Raw genomic sequence first — 18,127 nt, forward strand, 5'->3', positions numbered from 1 at the left:
AGAAATCCACATTATCCGTCTCTGAAAGCCTGACATCCCTCCAAGAGCATGTTATCAATCACACTGAAACATTATAAAATCCTCCTCAAGTTGTCCTGTAAAAATCCTCACAAGACATTAGAGGATAACAGAAGCAGTCGGACAAACAGACGCCTCTTTTCTTTGGTTTCCCTTTGTACAGCTAGCTTTAGCCATCAAAGCTAAAGCGATGGAGAGTTAAGATAGCCTGCAGGATAACCAACATTTAAATATTCTGAACTGATGAAGAAAAAAAAAGAACTAAGGAGCAGATAAAAAGGAGCGAAATCCAAATTCATATTCCTGATAAAAGACTGAATGTGACTGTAATCACTATTTTCATCTGTAATGTTATAATTATTCACGTACAGTGCCAGGATGAAAAAAAGCGTGAAAAAAAGGCAGAAGATTAGTTATACGCTATCTTCAAAAATGTACTTTGCTTCACATCGTCAACACAGACAAAAGGTCTTTTGATGAGGGATGGTCCTTTTCTGAGCTCCTTTCAATCTCTCAGGGATGAGTCAACGACAACAGCTGGGCGGAAGATTTTCCAGCTCTATCAATCATCTTTAATGGACTGAGGGACAGGCGGTTGACAGAGACGAATCCTGATGGCTTTTCGAAAAAGTAACACGAGTCTGACAGTGATGTGGATATGAGGAGGTATCGCTCTGGTGACAATGAAAGCTACTTAACACAACACAGAGTGGATGTAGTGCTGGCTGTCGGCTTGGCATTTTTATAATATCCACTGTGCAAACAAGATTGTCCATGATCAGCCACGCTTATTTGCATCATAATTGCTTCTGAACATCTTGCAAACATGAATTTCTAAATGCACGGACTGAATTGAAAGCTCCATAAGCATGCTTTTCATTTACATACACATAAAGTCACACTCGCATACAACAAAACATTGCCTCTTACTGTTGTGTTACAGCACTGAAATAACAACACTTAAGCACCTAAATGTGTTAAGCGATGCTGCATTTGCAACACTGACAGGCCAGTCAATATTTTTCTAATGTCTCCATTCCTACTGTCAGTGTTCAGTATTTGCCTATTAGTGTGAATTGATCAGGTTATCCTCAGGCTTCAGCGTTATTAAAGTTTTATGAGTTCTTGTGAAGTTCTAATATATCTGTTTAATTAAAATCTTTAATACTTCATTGATACTTCCTGTTCTTCTTCTTATTATTATTATATGTATAATCTTTGCATATGTATTTGTTATAATGTGTGCATCTCTGCATTAAAACCCTTTTGACTTAAGGCTTTCATGCCTCTGGATATATCGGTCAGAATGCACTTTTTTCCTTCCCAATGTGATATTCAACAAAGGTACCAACAGAGAGTTCACATGAGGGCTATGATGAATACTGCGGGTTCAAGCAATTTTAAAACATTTCTAAGGCAGGTTCATTCTAAAGGCTGGTTTCCACATCAAGTATCGTTGTTGCAGAAAAGAGCTGGGAGCGCTGGGTTGAAGTTCTTGTGGGTGAGAAAAAAAAACAAAAAAACACCGCATCTTGGTTTTTGATCGACATTTACTGACTCGGTGGTAACAGACGGTTGACTACACAGCTAACAACAAGCCGATGATGAGTTCAACAACATTCAGCATCTGAACGTAGTGCTCAAACAAACGGCCTTTACTGAGTGTTATGACAGTTTCTGTCTGTTCAAGCTCAGGGTAGAACAGACCTCGCTTCTATTTTCTTGGTTAGTGGGGTAACAAATGACAAGTATTGTCAAATCTTATATATGATTGGTTGCCTAAAAAAAGAGCAACAGTGACAACCTCAGCACCTTTTTGAAAAGTTCAGATTTTCAACCAGAAGCACTCAGAGCAGCTGCACAGAAAAAAGCAGAGCGCTCAGAAAAAAAGGCTCTCAGTGCAGCCTTTTTCTGGCCGCATGATATTATGTTATATGGACACAGCTGGTATTTATCATCTGATATTTTAACCATTAGATTTGAGGAAAACAAGCTCAGAAAGAAAAAAAATGATCAAACCCTGAAGGGTGTACATCACATGACTTCTGCACCACAGATGAAAACTCTCAACTCTGAATGCTGGGATATCCACAGTTATTTCATTGGCTGATCAAGCAGAATCAATCACACCATCTGGATTCAGTCTTTCTTTCAGGTATAGTAAATGTGCCTCACTGCACTGGTCAAGCAGAAATGTAAAGACTTGGAAGACTGATTAATACAAAGAATATTTCTCTTTGTATTCCTTGTTCCTTGCAGGTATAAAGCAATACCTCATTACAACCTAAAATCATGGTGGAGAGATAGCTTAAGAGCAGGAAAATATTCTCAAAACCCTTTCAAACAGGCGTAAAGTACACTGTGTCTATCTATTCATGATCATATAAAGCCAACCATATTGAATTTAATTATGCCCTCCCCCAGTTTGCAGTTTTTTTCCCCCTGTAGGAGTCCGTCGCCTAGAAACTTCCTCCTCCTCAGATCCAGGCATGGCTGATCTCTTACCTATCAGCACCTTCAGAAACCCGGCGAGCCACAGCACACAGGTTCTGTGTTTTATCTCAGTAGCCAAACAATAAGATTGCAGATAATAGTTTCAGCTTCCATTTCACTGCTCCTCCTGTTCATGGTTGCGTGAGCCACAGTGACTGTGAAAATCTTTTTTCTTGCTGCTACCGAGTGTGTCACTGTTCATCTAGAGTCAGCGACTCCCTACAAGGCTGGAGATTTGTTCGCAGTGCCGGTAACAGGAGAAGAAGATGCTGAAATGATGTGGCTGATTGCCAGAATCTTGGATGCTGCTGCTACAGATTTAATTTACCTGCTTTACTCGGGCTGCTTCACGGAATGGGCGGAGTGCCGCAGATGCATCGTGGGTAGAATGTGTGTGTAATAGCTGTGTGCATGAGCAAAAGATATATAGAGAGGTTTCAAAATGTACTTTGTGATTTCAAATTCAATCATAGAGTGGATGAAAAAAGAAATTGATTGTGAATACATTTTTCCATGTCCAATATTTAGGCTGCAATGAGAAGATCCAAGTTTCCGTAAGTGGAGATATGACCCACATGCAATTTGACCATTAATTTATTTTCTCATTTAAGTGGGATTTGAGCATTATTCCCTGCAGATTCCTACATTATAGATGCCTGCTACAGTGCAAAGACAGGCTCAGATTCTCATTAACTAAGAATGGCATTTACATTCACTTCAGAAAGGAGGACATGTCATCTCACTCTCCTGATACTATCATAAACAACTCTGCATTTTGAGCATTTGACAGCACTTACTTATTTAAAGTATATATCAGGTGTATAATGAAGTCTTGTTAGCATCCATAGCCCCATGTGTTTGAGTAGCTTCAATGGATCTCGTGAATGCCATTATGTCTGCCTATTACACTCCAATTAGATGCAATAATCATATTCAAATGCTTAAAAGAAAACAGAGTGCCTATCCTGATGATGCACCTGGATCACAGCACTGAAAGGTGATCAAAGCGACCTCTCTCTCTCGCTCTCTCTCATCTCCCAGCTGAAGGCCTAAGAATAACATGTGCCCGGCTCTGTGATCCACAATCGGAGGTTCCCTGTGCTTATATTTCAACTCCTGTTAAGACTTCTTTATGGAGGACATTTCATTTAACAGGCTTAATATTCAGGCGGCGGCATCTGCTTCTGTCCACCCCTCTGCTGGGCTTCCTCAGCCCTCTGTTGAAAAATATAACAGTTAATACCTCATCTATCTCTCCTTGCAGCCTGCCACTGCTTTAGGCTGGGCCTATGTGGGACAAAACATTTATTCATCTTCTCTGAGTGCCTTGCTCAGAGAAAGCTTCCCCGAGCAGCCACTCTAGCAAGTCCGCTCAGCTAATGAAGATAACTTTGAGCAGTGGCTGGACGGCATCCCTCTGAACCCATAATGGGAACAAGGAGAGAGCGGGAGACAGAGGGGGAGCCATATTGAGAGAGACAAAGGAGACGAGTGCATGTGCGTGTGAGTGTGTGTGTCAGTCTGGAGCAGTTTGAATTAGTTACTCAGCTGTAACCTTGGCTCCTGCCATTGTTGAAGACACCTCTGCCTCGTCCTCTCAAGGCTCCGTTCCCACATGCATTAAGGGACTCAGCAAAGCTCTGCTTACTCTCCCCGGGCTTCTCCCAGGCAGCCCGAAAAACCAAGGGCTTTCAATCGCTCCCTCAGACACAATGAATACCTGCTCTGCTCTCATTACAATACCCTGCTTTTCAGAAATAGTGTCAGCTGCAATTTTCTCTCCTAATTATTTTCCGCTCCTCTGAGGGTTAGGTTCAGGACTGGAGCCAGAGGAGGCAGCACGGGGTGGGCAGGAGGGAGGGAGTGAGGAGGGGTGAGCTGGATTCCACCTGGAAGGATATGAGGAAGTCTGAATATCAGTCCATAATCTAACAGAGGGGAATAGATACTCATTCATACTGGGGGAGGCCTAAACCTCTTGCCTATGAGGGCATTACCTGCTGATCCACTGAGATCTCAAAGGCCAACACTTCTTGTGGGCAGGTGAGAGGAACTAAAACTTTTATCAATACTCTCTCACGCTGGGAGTTGCAGTTTCCACACAAAACCAAACATATTCCTGAAACTATTAAGCCATATATTCCCCCCTCTCGCAACTATTTTTTTTTTGTAGTATCCATGGCAACAACATATTTCCTCTCTCCTCGCTGCACTTGTCAGAGCTGTACACTGATCAAAGCCCCCTCTACAATTCAGACCTCTGTGATTTACGACACCATTTTCTACCCAACTAATTTCACTGAAGGAGATAATGACATGGATTAGTTGCTAATCAAGTGCCAATCAGAGATCTGGCTGAACTAAATGTCAGGTGGAATATGTTCAAGCCATTGTGGTTACTCCCTCGTGATGCTGGATTACGTGTCCTAATCACAGCAAATTTGGATGCAACAGGAGCCAGACATCGCTCTCTACTGTAACCAAGTTCCCAGGAATCGAGTAATAATCTCCATTTTGCCTATAATACCCGGGTAAACATGGGATTTGGACTAATAGAATGCCAGGCAGACATTCACAGATGTTACTCTCCAGAGTGACATAAACTACCCCAGGCTTACATGACTCACTATTCCCCTGACACTGCTATGTAAGCAGGGACCAGAATAAATGGCACAACAATCACAGGTTTCTACTACAACACAGTGGAAACCCTGTTGTTATTATTGCTGTAGTTCAGCCCAAGTTGAAAAATATGTCGGCAAAGATTGGAAGCGTTTTCTCTGAAATGGCCTTAAAACTCAACAGGTTACCATTCTAGCCTTGACTATTATAGGATACTGTGGGCCACATCATCAACTAGAATAGCATTCAATAGAGCTCATATTTCATCCAAGGCACAACAGTTAATACAATCAGCCTAATCCAATATCAAACTCAATAGCTCAGCATCACTCTAAATTTGAAACTTCCCGTAACTGTTGAACCCTAATCAAAGCTCACCAGTTTTAGGATCTGCACCCAACTGTACACACTCATAGATCCTAGGCAACTTAATACATTATTATGGTGTATTCTGGATTAAGACACATCCTCCATCTATGTTTTGTGGAAATAAGTTAAGTAGTTTTTGTGTAACCCTGCCAACAAACCAAACAAACAACTACGGACGCAAGTGAATACAAAAATTCCTTGGCAATGGTGAAAACAGTTTGAGACTAATTTGTAAATCTGGAAACACGGCAGGAAGTTTGAATACATGTTAGGGTTGGGCGATGTCTGCAATGAAACTTTGCAATGTACCATGGTATCGGAAAAAAGGGGGCTACTACTTGTTCGTGGTATCTCCCCTCAGATAGCTGTAATGCACAATTTGCCTATTGTCACACTACTGTAGCCACCTCTGTTGATGTTTCCCACTGTCACTCTAACCCACTGATCTCACACAGACAGTCCAAATGCTCACATCCCTGCCTGCAAGTGTCAAAACATATTAGTGTCTTTGTCTATTCAGACGCACACACTTCTTTTAATTTTCTCTCCCACATATCACATCAGCTATTTTACAAGAACTCTGAGGAGCTTTTTTGTGCTCTCTGGTGGGACGCCTTTAAATCACAATGTTACGATTGTACAGGGCTTAGTAGTCGGTGACGGTCAGCCATCAGTGATTGACGATGGCACTGCTATCGCCTTAACCCTAACACAAACACACAAGAACTAGGAAATATTAAGTGCTGAATGAAAGGTGCCCTTGAGCAATGCGCTTAAAATTGAAGCAGCAGAGTGGCCCACAGGATTGTGCTGCACACCTCCCAGCTGTTTAAGTTTATGAGTGGCAAGCGGGTCCCTGCTGAAAAAAGAATATGTGCGCTTTAAATTAATGATTAAGAGAAAAACTTAATGACCTAAAAATCTACTCTCGAAGGTAAGTTTAATGAGGCTGCATTTCACTGCTTGCAAAGAAGCAAAAAGTAAACAAACCCTGGAACCACTTTAACTTCACTGAATAGATCTTAACCAATTTCAGATAAACTAGATAAGAAACAATTCAAGCTTTGATTCAATGTCATAACTTGCTATTTTTGACTCTTCCTAGTCTATTTAATATAGTAGATACATCAACACGGCCAGGTTTATTGAAGTTGGTTGGAAACTGAGCTTGTTGCTACATTCACAGCACCTCCCCACCTCAAGGTGACACTGTAATTCTCAGATCACGTCATAGTCAGAGTTTATTTCAGTGTACCATAACACATAGACACTTGTGTTACTTTCCAACTATTTAAAAGATAGTTCTGCTAATGTTACCATGGTAGCCAGTTAACCTCTCTGTGCTGCCTTTTATGCCATATGTTGCTCTGTTGATCATGCTGAGACTATCCTACTAGTGTTCACTCACACATTTAATGAGGAAAATTAATTATTTTAACAATTCTTAAGAATAATTTTTATGTGAGAGCTCAAAATACTGATATAATGCATTCATGCTTGTATTCGTACTATTTGAAAAACAAAACAAAACAAAACAAAAAAAAACTATAGCTGGGTTTGTGAAGCACACTCTTCACGCTGTTGTTCCCAGGGCCATAAAGGAATGCCAGGTTAGGTTACCACGGCTCATCTGACACTGTCGTTGGAAACCTGGAGTCTGACAGCTGCGGACGACTCGGTGCCAAACCCCAGCCGTGCTGAACTCTCTGGGACAACAGTGGCGGCACCGACCCTCACATTTAAAGATGTTATTTTAACTCCTCTGTCTTGTTGTTGCAGCGTTCCCTGTCTAAGGTAGTGGAGTCACTATGTGGAGAAACTGAATTACGATGTCTGCATTCTTCACATGACAGTGGTGCTGCCCATTCTTCTTAAAAGCAACTCTATTTTGGCAACTCAAGTCGCCTGCACTGTGGCTGTCAAATGCTTCAAATTTTTTTTTTTTTTTTCTCTTTGAGAAACTAATACATTTTTTGAATCTTTGACCCCATTTTGAATCCCAAATCTCCATAGACATTGACTATCTACGGACACGAGTTTCACTTTAAACTCCACATACATCTTTGTAAAAGTGTACTGAGTTGATAGGGCATGGAGTATCAACAAAGGATTATCCAAATTAGGTGTGACAAGCTGCCCAGTGTGGTTTCCAGGTCTCTTTTGTAGTTTGCATGCCTTGGCTATAATGATTTGGATTCCCTCACAGCACTGGGAAACTGTATAGATAACAATTGAAATGCATGCACAATGTTCTCAGCTTTAAAGTGACAGTTCACCTGAAAAGCTAAGATACACATTTACATTTTCTCCTACCTGTAGTGCTACTTATCCATCTAGATTGTTCGTGTGTGAGTTATCCAGTTTAGGAGGTTACAGCTGTAGAGATGTCTGCCTTCAAATATAAGGGCAGGCAGCACTCAGTTTGCATTGCTCAAAATGCCAATAAATTAGAACTGTCCTTTTGAACTGGGCTTTATGCTTGCTATAATGAAATGACTCTCAGTACCTGTCAGCATACAGGTGTCCAGCAACTGTATTATCAAGGTACCACTGTGAGCAGCGTCTTTCATGACATCATTCCTGTCACTTTTAACATGGTCAACATTGTCCCAATATCAGGAATCATGACCACAGATCCTTACAGGATGTCATTCTGCCCCTTTGCAAAGACCATTTGTGTCTTCTTCTACTCTTGCTAGGTCTCAAAACTTTTTTTTTCATTTCTGGGTGTGAGGTGCCCTAATAATCACAGATGAACACAAACCTCTTCTTACAGCTTCCTCTCCCTCCTTCAATATCACACTCATTTTTCACCTTTGACTCCTCATCCAGTCTCTTATTATAAACAAGCACTCTGTCAATGTGGCTATTATCGCCTCTTCTCCTAGGCTAGATTACCTTTGGCACCCCAGTTTTACTATTACCTCCACCCGAAAGAGAGGGGAGTGAAGGAGAGTGTCAATACAGTACGGTAGGAGTGTGTGTGTGTGCGTGTGTGTGTCTGTCTGTGTGTTTGCGTGTGTGAGAAAGTTGGTTTAATACACACGTCTCTGTGCAGCAGCATATCTTATATGTGCTTGCAGAGTAAACGTGGTGATTGAAGCTTCTGTAAAAAACAGCTTGACACCTGAATGTAAATAAAAAATACCATTTGACTTCCATGTCTTTCATGTAATAACTGCTATGAGTTAACCTGTTTATGAAATTAAACACATTGGTTCTTCGGGTTGCTGGGTGGAATCAAAGCATTTGTGAACAACTTGAGGCAATATTAACAAGAACAACATGACATGTAGTTAATTCCTCCCTGTAAGGGATTCTGACTTCAAAGAGCTAGGCATAGCGGGGGTTTACCACAGCCGTGCATCTCTGGTACAAAGGTAGTCAACATGTAACCCACCAACACCTGGAAGCGTTTCTCCTATCAATAAGCTTGCCACCAATCGCAGCGGGTGAGGAGCTAATCAGCTGCCAGGGAGGATAACACGAAATATGCTTTGTCCTGAAATCAAAGCACAGTCCCGTTGCTGACCAGTAAGGGCTCCCCTTAGACTAGATCAAGAGTCAGAGCCAGGTGTGAATTATTGATTCGGAACATCATGTTTTTACTTGACATTAATGGAGACCTTCCACTTCACTATACTGCCTCATGCAGTCATTCTTGTTTTTAGTGTGTTATTAGGACTATATTAATGATAGGAAACTGAATCAAACAAACACATCATCTCTTTGTTCATCTTAACAAAATACAGCCGACTCTCTTCAGATGAGGGACTATTTGGAATCAATACAAGACACACACACACATTTTCATCCAGACATAATTAAATGTCGCCTCCTGAAGAAATTGCCCCCTTCAAGAAGCCGGGCTAATAAGGGACACGGTAATGTTGAGAAAACATGGCTGGAAAACACAACCCCCAGAGCGGATCCTGGACTATTTCATCATAAATTACTTCCCTGGACAAAGTTCATCCTTGAGTCGCCCAGGAGAGCTTGCTGCATGATGGTAAAGGATGGCTTTTTGAAGAACAAACTGGCTAGAGGTGAAAGTTGGAACAGAAGCGCTTTGTTCAATGCATACACAACAGCGGATGGGACTAGACAAATGCATGTAATTATTGAGCAATATGACTAGAGCTTTAAGGCTGGGGAGGAGAGAGAGCAAGCAAGCACGGCTGCTGCTTCAGCCTCACCAATCTCCAGGCCAAACTCTCTGGCAAGTATGTAATTGCGGAAATGAAGAAAGATGGAGCCATTCAATGAAAGGCCACTGCCTTGGATTAAAATGCATGAACAGCTGTTGCTATTATGCACGGTTCTTTGGGTTTGCTGGTGCAAGGCGCTTCTTCAGCAAAGCCTACAACCTTGTACAATACATTAACATTTGCAATCTAGCGCACGAGCCATGTCAAACCCACAGTTCTATAGAATTAAAAGGTCATCATAGTTTTGTGTTTCTTAATCATTACCATTTTACCTCTGAAAACAGAAGCTGTAGAATTTTACAATTCATGAAGAAGTGACGCAAATAAAAGTCAATGAAAATATTAGGGTGTAATATGTAGCAGGACTGGGATCATCATGTTCATATCAGGATTTCTGGGATTCAGGAAATTGAAATTTCTATTGCTGTGAACCAGGTGAGATAATCACAAGGGCAACAGTGAAACCAGATAGCAGTTTTAAAATGATGCTATTTGCTGTTGACTTATTGGTGCTTAAACTATGTATACTAGACTACAGCATTAACATCCAAGCCTTTACTCCACTTATTCTCCTCATCCCTACCACCTTCCTTTATCCCAAAATCGACGTAAATCTGATCCGATGCAGTGTGTTTTACATTTCACATTCATGAATATTCAGATTTACAAGATCAAGCGTCAACATTTGCAGAGGTCTCTTAGAGCTTGTGGTAATATTCATTACGCTCTTGCTGAACTGTGCATGTGCAAAATGCTTGTGGTAGTAACCCATGTATGGTGTGTTGCTGGTAATTATTGCTACAGCGGAAGTCAGTTTTCAAAACAGTGTAAAATTAGAGTTGTGCTCCTCATTTGTTTTATCACAGCTACATCTACTTTTTCTGGATTGTACCATATACTTCAAGACAATGGGTCAATAGGCTGCCTTTACTGAATTCCCTTGATTAAATACTTGCAGCTCAAGAGTTTATTCTGACAAGACACAGCAAAGTACAAGTCTGTGATAAGAGCTCCTACTATAAATATCTTTATTTGGAGGAGTAGTGTAATTTGGTTTTTGCAAAGTAAAAAAATAAAAAATAAAAAAAAATAATCTATATCATTAATAAGTAGTTAATTTATAATCAATTAAATTTCACAAACAATGCAATGTTTTATAAACCATGTATTAAGCTATTTTTTTATTGTAAAATTGCAACTGGTGTTCATAAACTGTTACAAATTCTTAATATATTATTTATAAGGCATTTCATTGTTTGGTTACAGTGAAATAACTATTAATTAGTTGAATTGTCTCTCTCTCTCTCTCTCTCTCTCTCTCTAATGTGTTCTCTATATGTCTTTTCATACTTCATAGTTCTTCTATAGTGCTACAAACGGAAATACATTTTATCTGCATAGCCAGTTGGGAAAGAAGCTGGATTTGAAGATGTACAAACGTTAAATTAATGTGTGTTTCATCATAAACATCACTGTGATATCTGGAAGAAGGCTGGAGTATTAAGGTTAAGCCTCAAAATTCAATACAAACATAGGTAAGTGTTTCTCTTTTTCTTTCAGAGGGAGATTACCAGAGTCCTCCTGATGATTATCCGTTTTTCCATTACTGTGAAAATGTAAACAGATGATTAAAAGGAATGAAATGGAATAAAATCAGTGAGAACTAATGCTGGGTACAAATCATTATTTGTCTTTGTATGATCCTCAAGTCAAGGTGTTTTTGAAATGAGAGGATTTTGCATCCTCCACAGAGTTAAATGTTGACTTCAGAGGTATGAAAGTCTTAAATTATTGTATTAAAGTTTGAACTCAAAACGTATTAAGTTCTCAAGTGTTTCTCAACAATTGTGCTGATTGCTTTTTGCATCCAAAACAAATACATAATTATAGAGCTTTCCTTCACTGTAACCCATAATTCAGGGTAATCAAAACACTTGTCAAAAAAATCCCCAGTGGGCCTCGCTGATATAAAATCATTACCCCTCTGTAACTCAAAGTAAGCAAACAAAGAGAAGCAGGCCACAGGGGCCAGAACTTGCGATAGCCAGCGTGGAATCCTCTCTAGTGATTTATCTGAAGGGCCCTGACAACTTTCTTGCAGAATCCCAAAGTGTGCTATCTACTAATTGAGCCTGTGTCAGCGCAGGGGAGATTAAGCGTCTGCAGCTGCCCACTGAAACGTCTTCCCCAGGCCCAGCTGTGAGACACAAATCAAAGGCCTCAGCACTGAGACAAACCGGCACAACACAAAGCTCACCTCCATATGAACACAAAGCTCAGCAGTAATGTTGTGCCATGATTACTTCTTTGGTAAATATTTTCAGTATAATGGCTGCTAACGAAATCTGATGAATTCTTACACTTCACTGATGATTCGAATCAACTGTAATAAGCTGAGTAACGCACACGAATATGTGCTTTTGCTTTAAAGATCAACAAGCACAACTGCAGCACTTGTGCTCCGCTCCCTTTTGGGTCAAACAATGCATCAATGCTTGGCACACTGTTCATAGACTTCACTTATAAACATGCCTATGATTTGCCTCTTGACTCCTTGTCCTTCATAAATGGTCTTGCTGTGCTTTTCTCCCCAGGCTCCGTTGCAGTAAAAAGCCTCTAGTAGACCTCTGGAGCTCGCTCTCAGCTCCCCACATCTTTGGTTATAGGCCCGTCATCCTCCCACTGCCTCCACTTGTAAAAGCTCTGTGTGGTCTCAACGCTTAACTAGTGGCCGTGGCCTGGCTCCACCATGCGAGGCTCCTTGCTGCAGAGCCAAGGATTAACAGAAATGGGTCTTTTATAATTATACCGTCATGATTCCAGGCCTTTCCTGCTGGTCCTTTTAATTAAGTGGATAATTTTTCTCTGGGGAAGACCGGCTTTAACATACTTACCGGCTATTTCAAAAGGGGACTTTTCTCAGAACTGTGGCAAAGATCTTCTTAATCAAAACTATCAATGTGTTATGAATTCATACACTAAATCATATTTGAGGGGTACGCTGCATGCAATATAGGAACAAACATTCATAGGTGGGGGTATTTTAATGTGACCGCTGAAGCGTTTCCTTTGTCTTCCCCCACCTCACTGTAAAAGCTGCCCAATCTCCGAGGGATGGAGGTGAATCTCAGAGGGTAATAGGGTCTTCTGTCACTCACGCCTGTGTGAGTGACAGTGACACGTCTAATAACGAGGAAAATGCCTGGTCACCCTCCCGTTCAAGCGTTTCACTGAAGGAACCTATCTCTGCTATCCGGTGGGCTGTCATGCACCCATGCAGCACCCACCTTGCTCTGGGGAGGCTTTATAATTCAAATGGAACACTATAATGGCCTCTACAGTGACAGCATTCAGATAGCGGCTTGTTCACAGCTTGGCTTACTGCCCATTAGTTTTAACCCCCCGCCCACAGATGCATCCCGAAATGTTTTTATGATGTACACCTGCAAAAACAGAAACGGCAGTGAGAACGGCCATTTAGAGATAGATAGATAAAGATATTCTCCTGGCCAAACATTTGCTTAAAAAAAAGCATGATGATTCAACATAATTTCTGACTTTCCACTCAGCTTGAGTACTTAATATCAATCTAGAGTAAAAGTTAAAATAATAAAATGCATAACAGTTTGGTGTCAAAACTTAATGGTCTTGGGATTACAGGAGAGCTATTGCTGCATTTAACTTTACTGAAAAAAACCCCATCATACACCACTTTTTGTATCACAAACTGGCAGAGCTAGATATCTGTTATTGAGGCTATGATGGAAGCTATTGACCTTCCAGAGATGATATGTGGACTTACAATACAGTGCGCTGTCACCTCAGAGAATATTAGTTATCAATTCTGACTTTAAATCTCGTGGGTCAGCATTTATGTCATCCAAGCGGTGGAGCAGTGGGTGATGGATGTGAAAAAGAATAGCTCGCTATATTCTTTGTTTTGGAGCTAATCTGATGATTTCCTTACACCCTCTTAAGCAGGTTATGATCCATTTTCTCACTCATACTAAGGCAGGATATATTAAATCCATTTATGACACAATTGCTGATTCCATTAAAGGAGAGATTAAGATATTAAATAAAATCTGATTATTTTGCATATCAAGGCTGACTGCACCTCAGAAATAAGACACGCAGACACACAAGGGATGGAAAAAAAAACAGAGAAGAGCTTTCTTCTATGATACTAATACTATAAGCCATGTTTGGTCTGAAAATTGCCAGATTGAAGAGGTTTTTGGTCAAAAAATTGTTTGGTCATGGTGATGCAATCCAACCAAAAGCCAGAATACAAGACTGGCGTTGAAATACATCCAAACAATCAACCCATGATCCTCACTGTGTACCACCATCAGATTAATTTATGGCAATGAGATCAAATAATGCTCAAATTGGGCTTGGTCATGCTTATCTACAGGTGATTAGGATAAATAGGGAAAATTAGTCCAGTATGAGCTTAATTTGAAAACAAGGAGTAAAAAAGAGTTAGTTATTACTTAAATGTTTCCGTTAGCGGAAATACGCACAATAACAAGAGCTAGTGGGAGAGAGCAGTGCACACAGTAGCTGAGCGGATGGCCAAAATTCAGAATGAGTCATTTTATTTCCTGCACAAAGACAAACACATTCTGCAAGACTGAATTTACACCTGGCTGGGATCCTAGTGCAATGTAAACCACGACAACCTCTGAAAGTTATGTAGCAGACTGAATCATGTTCAGATCTCACAGGATGTACACCTTGCATTACACAATAACGTCTCCTTTCACAGATATAACACATATTTTATAGCCAAAATTAATCCAGTGTTCAATGCAGCATACATTCCAGTGGCACTGAAAAAGATGTTAAACTTCAAGTCATCTCTATTTGCAACTCAAAGCATCAAATTTTAAACCAATGGTGGCAAGGTGTCCTGCTATAGTATGTAAACTCACTTAGCAGAGTTAATCTGCAGCTAAATCATAATGCTCAATACTTTGTTGCATACTGTGGTGCTCTTTTTAATGCAAGGGCAACACGTCTTCCTAGTGTACAATCTTGGCATTTAACATTACAACTGGGGATTTAGTCAATAGAGAAAAAGGTAAACACAAAGCTGGCCAGCACAGAGACCTGGCACAACCTTGGTAAACACCAATCAGACTAGAAGCGCCAGTATAGCTCACAGACAGAGACCAGAGGTTTGGCTCTTTTCTCTATCTCTCAAGATGCTAGTTTCAGTGAGATCTCTTACAAGATATTGTGGTATTCAAGGAAAATACTGGAAATTGAATATCTTCGGCTGAATATTCTAACAATGGCCCAGATGACGCAAAGAAAAAACTCTTGCATAAAATCATATTTGGCCACAAGTGATCATCATTTCTCATCTGCAGCCATTTAATATTTTTTTGATGCTTACTGCGAATGAAAATTGGTGGTGAGTGCTGCTGAGGGGAGTGTTAATCGAAATTAGGCAACATGAAGACAAGTTCTCAGCTTTTGAAGGGAATGGCAGGATGTGATCTGATTTGTCATAATCAGTGCCAGGCATTAAGACCAACTGATATTCTATTCTTACATCATCCAGCCTGTCCTTCAACAGCATAGCAGGTACGGTCATGCCACAAAAATGACCAAAATCCAATGCTCATATCCAAATAAGCAGCCACAGTGAGATGCATTTGCACAAAAACTGAGCCTTGTGAGTCACGAACAATGAACTGTTGGCAAACCTTAAACTAACAGTGCTGACAGGCAATATGAAGTACAACATGAGCAAAACCCTGGGCAAACATTTGTTAACAAATAGTTCCCAGGTGGGCACATATTTAAATAAAACTTGATTCCCGGCAAGGACATTAAAGGTGGGACTGCTCACACTCTTTTACACACCACGAACTGTCTCAGTCTCACTCAGTTCACCATGGCCATAGAAATGTCAGCTGTAAAGTTAATTAGACAGTGTGAAAGAGAGCCAAACAATAACACTTTCCCGTAGCACCAGAATACAAATATTAAGCTTCTCTGCTGTTATATTAGCACTTGCCTTCTGGTAATCACAACCCATTCAAGCCAATGTGCATACCAGAGCACAACACTTAAGCCGGCTTTAGTCCGCAAAATTAGACACAAAATAAACTCAATTTTGCACAGCTATGGCTCAAAATCGGAGCAGTTCTTGGTACTCGGAGCAATTTCAACATTTATACAGTGACATTTCCGCATATTTATTCGGTGCAACATGAAGAAGAGTAGGGAATATACAAGTAAATACCTCTTAACATAGAAAGCAAGGTTTTTTATTGAGCCATTAACGCAGTGGGGGTACTCAGGCACAAACTGTCCCTTAAGATGGCCACACTAAATAGCACACAAAATTGAATTATGCACAAACAGACGCCTGCACCACAGTTTTACCATTTCTGCATCAACACATCCATTTGTTTTGTTTTCTGTCGTCTTGAATCGGTACATCCGGACATTAGGTTACTTATCACTGTCTGATATATAAAGAAAATATGACAAGCACAATAAATCTTGGCACAAGAAGTAACACCCACAAAGGATCACTACAAGCGACTATGTCTTCATAATGAGAGACAGCCTTTCTGTGGTTATTACACCACAGTGCACTGGGTCACGTAATAAGAAAAGCCAGACTTGTACATCATGTTTACACTTGTGAAGTGATGGGGTTGTCTCTTTGGCATTACATCTGATGTCAAAATCAGCTTCATGTATACTGTATGGACATACAATGAGCAGGGACAGAACTCAGTCAGTCAGGTCAAAAAACATCATATACAAACCACAAACCAACACTCCTCCTCTGCTGACCTCCCCTATTCCTATGACCCATCTGAATCAATGAAGGCATCAACTATCAGCTATGGAAAGCCATTTCCACACTTAAACACCACTGCCTAAGATATTTCTACTCATCACAACATACATCTGACATATAATGTTTTCCTCTCCTACACTCTGTAATCTGCAGTTTGCTGTTTGTTGTTCTTGTGTTGATGTTCACTTTAGCTCGGCTTTTGATCCCACTATGTAAGGGGATTTTATGTATTAAGAGAAGTTAAGAAAATTGGGTGCAGAATCAATAAACTTTTTTTGAATATCACTTTTGTCAACAGCAGCGGTAACAGTAGACGTCACAGATGTTACAGTATGTTGTATTGTCAGGTCATAGCCAATATTAATGCCATCCTCCATATAATGTTGTGTTTACGAGGAAATCTCTGGGCGAGTTATGGCAAAATGGTTACTCAAGAGACAAGAAGCCAAACAGAGGAGAACAAATGTCACCGCCTGGTCAGCACTCCATTTATCAGTGAGATGTAATAACTGATGCACTTTGAGGCTGCCCCAGATGTCTGTCTGGTGGCCAGGTGTACTGGCACTCCCATATTAATGAAAGGGTTAGCAACATACTGGGCCTCTAGCCAGGGATTATGCTGGGTTTAAGACAGCGACAGCCTGGAAAGCTAGCCAGGTCCTTTCCAAGTCTATGCAATCTGCAATGCAAATCAATCAACAGTGTGTGGCCAGTGCAGCAGCACTGCAGAACAGCCTGACTGTGAACAGTCAGTGTTGAAATGATCTCTTTTTTCCCGAGTAGCCATCCCTCTCTGTCAGGTGCCATGGCCATCTCATTGCCATTGCTCTAATTAGATGGGGATCCCCAGAGCAGGCGGTGTGATGGAGGATAGGAGCACCAGTATACCAGCTCAAATCAATCAGACAAAAGGAGGAAGTTGGAAACCATGATTTCTTTGAAGATGTTTTTGAATAGACTGTACAGCCAGGTATCAAAGACAGAACGAATATTTTGCATTTTTCCAATTATCTGTGTAGGTGATTCCCATCATCTCATGCAATGTTCCACCCACATGAATATTAGATTGGTAACACATCACAATTAATAGCCCATCAACAATGTATAATCTGAATCTGCAAACTCTCAACTAAAAATATCAAATAAATGTAGCAGAGGGGAAGTATATAGTGTGCACAAAATAATACTTAAGAACAGCCCTTGAGTAAATTGTACTTAGGTTTATCCCATCACTGGTTGCTTGAAATGCTGACCACTTAATTTTTACTGCAAATTAATAGCTGTCCCAAATATCAGGTTTTCAGTCTCCTTGATTTCTAATAACTTCTAAAAAGCCATTTAGGTCAACTGCTATTAAACTCAATATCTAGTCCCAGTTAACATCCTATACCCCTACAATCAATGCAAATAAGATTATTCTCTCAATACGGGGCATCGTTAAAACAGGAGTATCATAAAAAAAATAATCTAATGTTTAGAATATCCGTGAATTGCATTAGGGGGCAAAGATAGAGCCTAACTTGAATCTGGCATTTGGCTCTTGAAAGACTGAACAGCATTGATATTTCAGGTTCTCAGAAAGTGAACT

The 18,127-nt window shown here is 40.5% G+C and overlaps 1 protein-coding gene across 13 annotated transcripts in view; it reads right to left on the minus strand.

Moving 5' to 3' along the window:
• macrod2 (mono-ADP ribosylhydrolase 2) overlaps positions 1-18,127 on the minus strand; it is a 421,900-nt gene that overhangs the window by 247,380 nt on the left and 156,393 nt on the right. The window lies entirely within an intron of this gene.

The sequence above is a fragment of the Acanthopagrus latus genome, chromosome 15 (genome assembly GCF_904848185.1).
Source record: "Acanthopagrus latus isolate v.2019 chromosome 15, fAcaLat1.1, whole genome shotgun sequence".
Taxonomy (NCBI): domain Eukaryota; kingdom Metazoa; phylum Chordata; class Actinopteri; order Spariformes; family Sparidae; genus Acanthopagrus; species Acanthopagrus latus.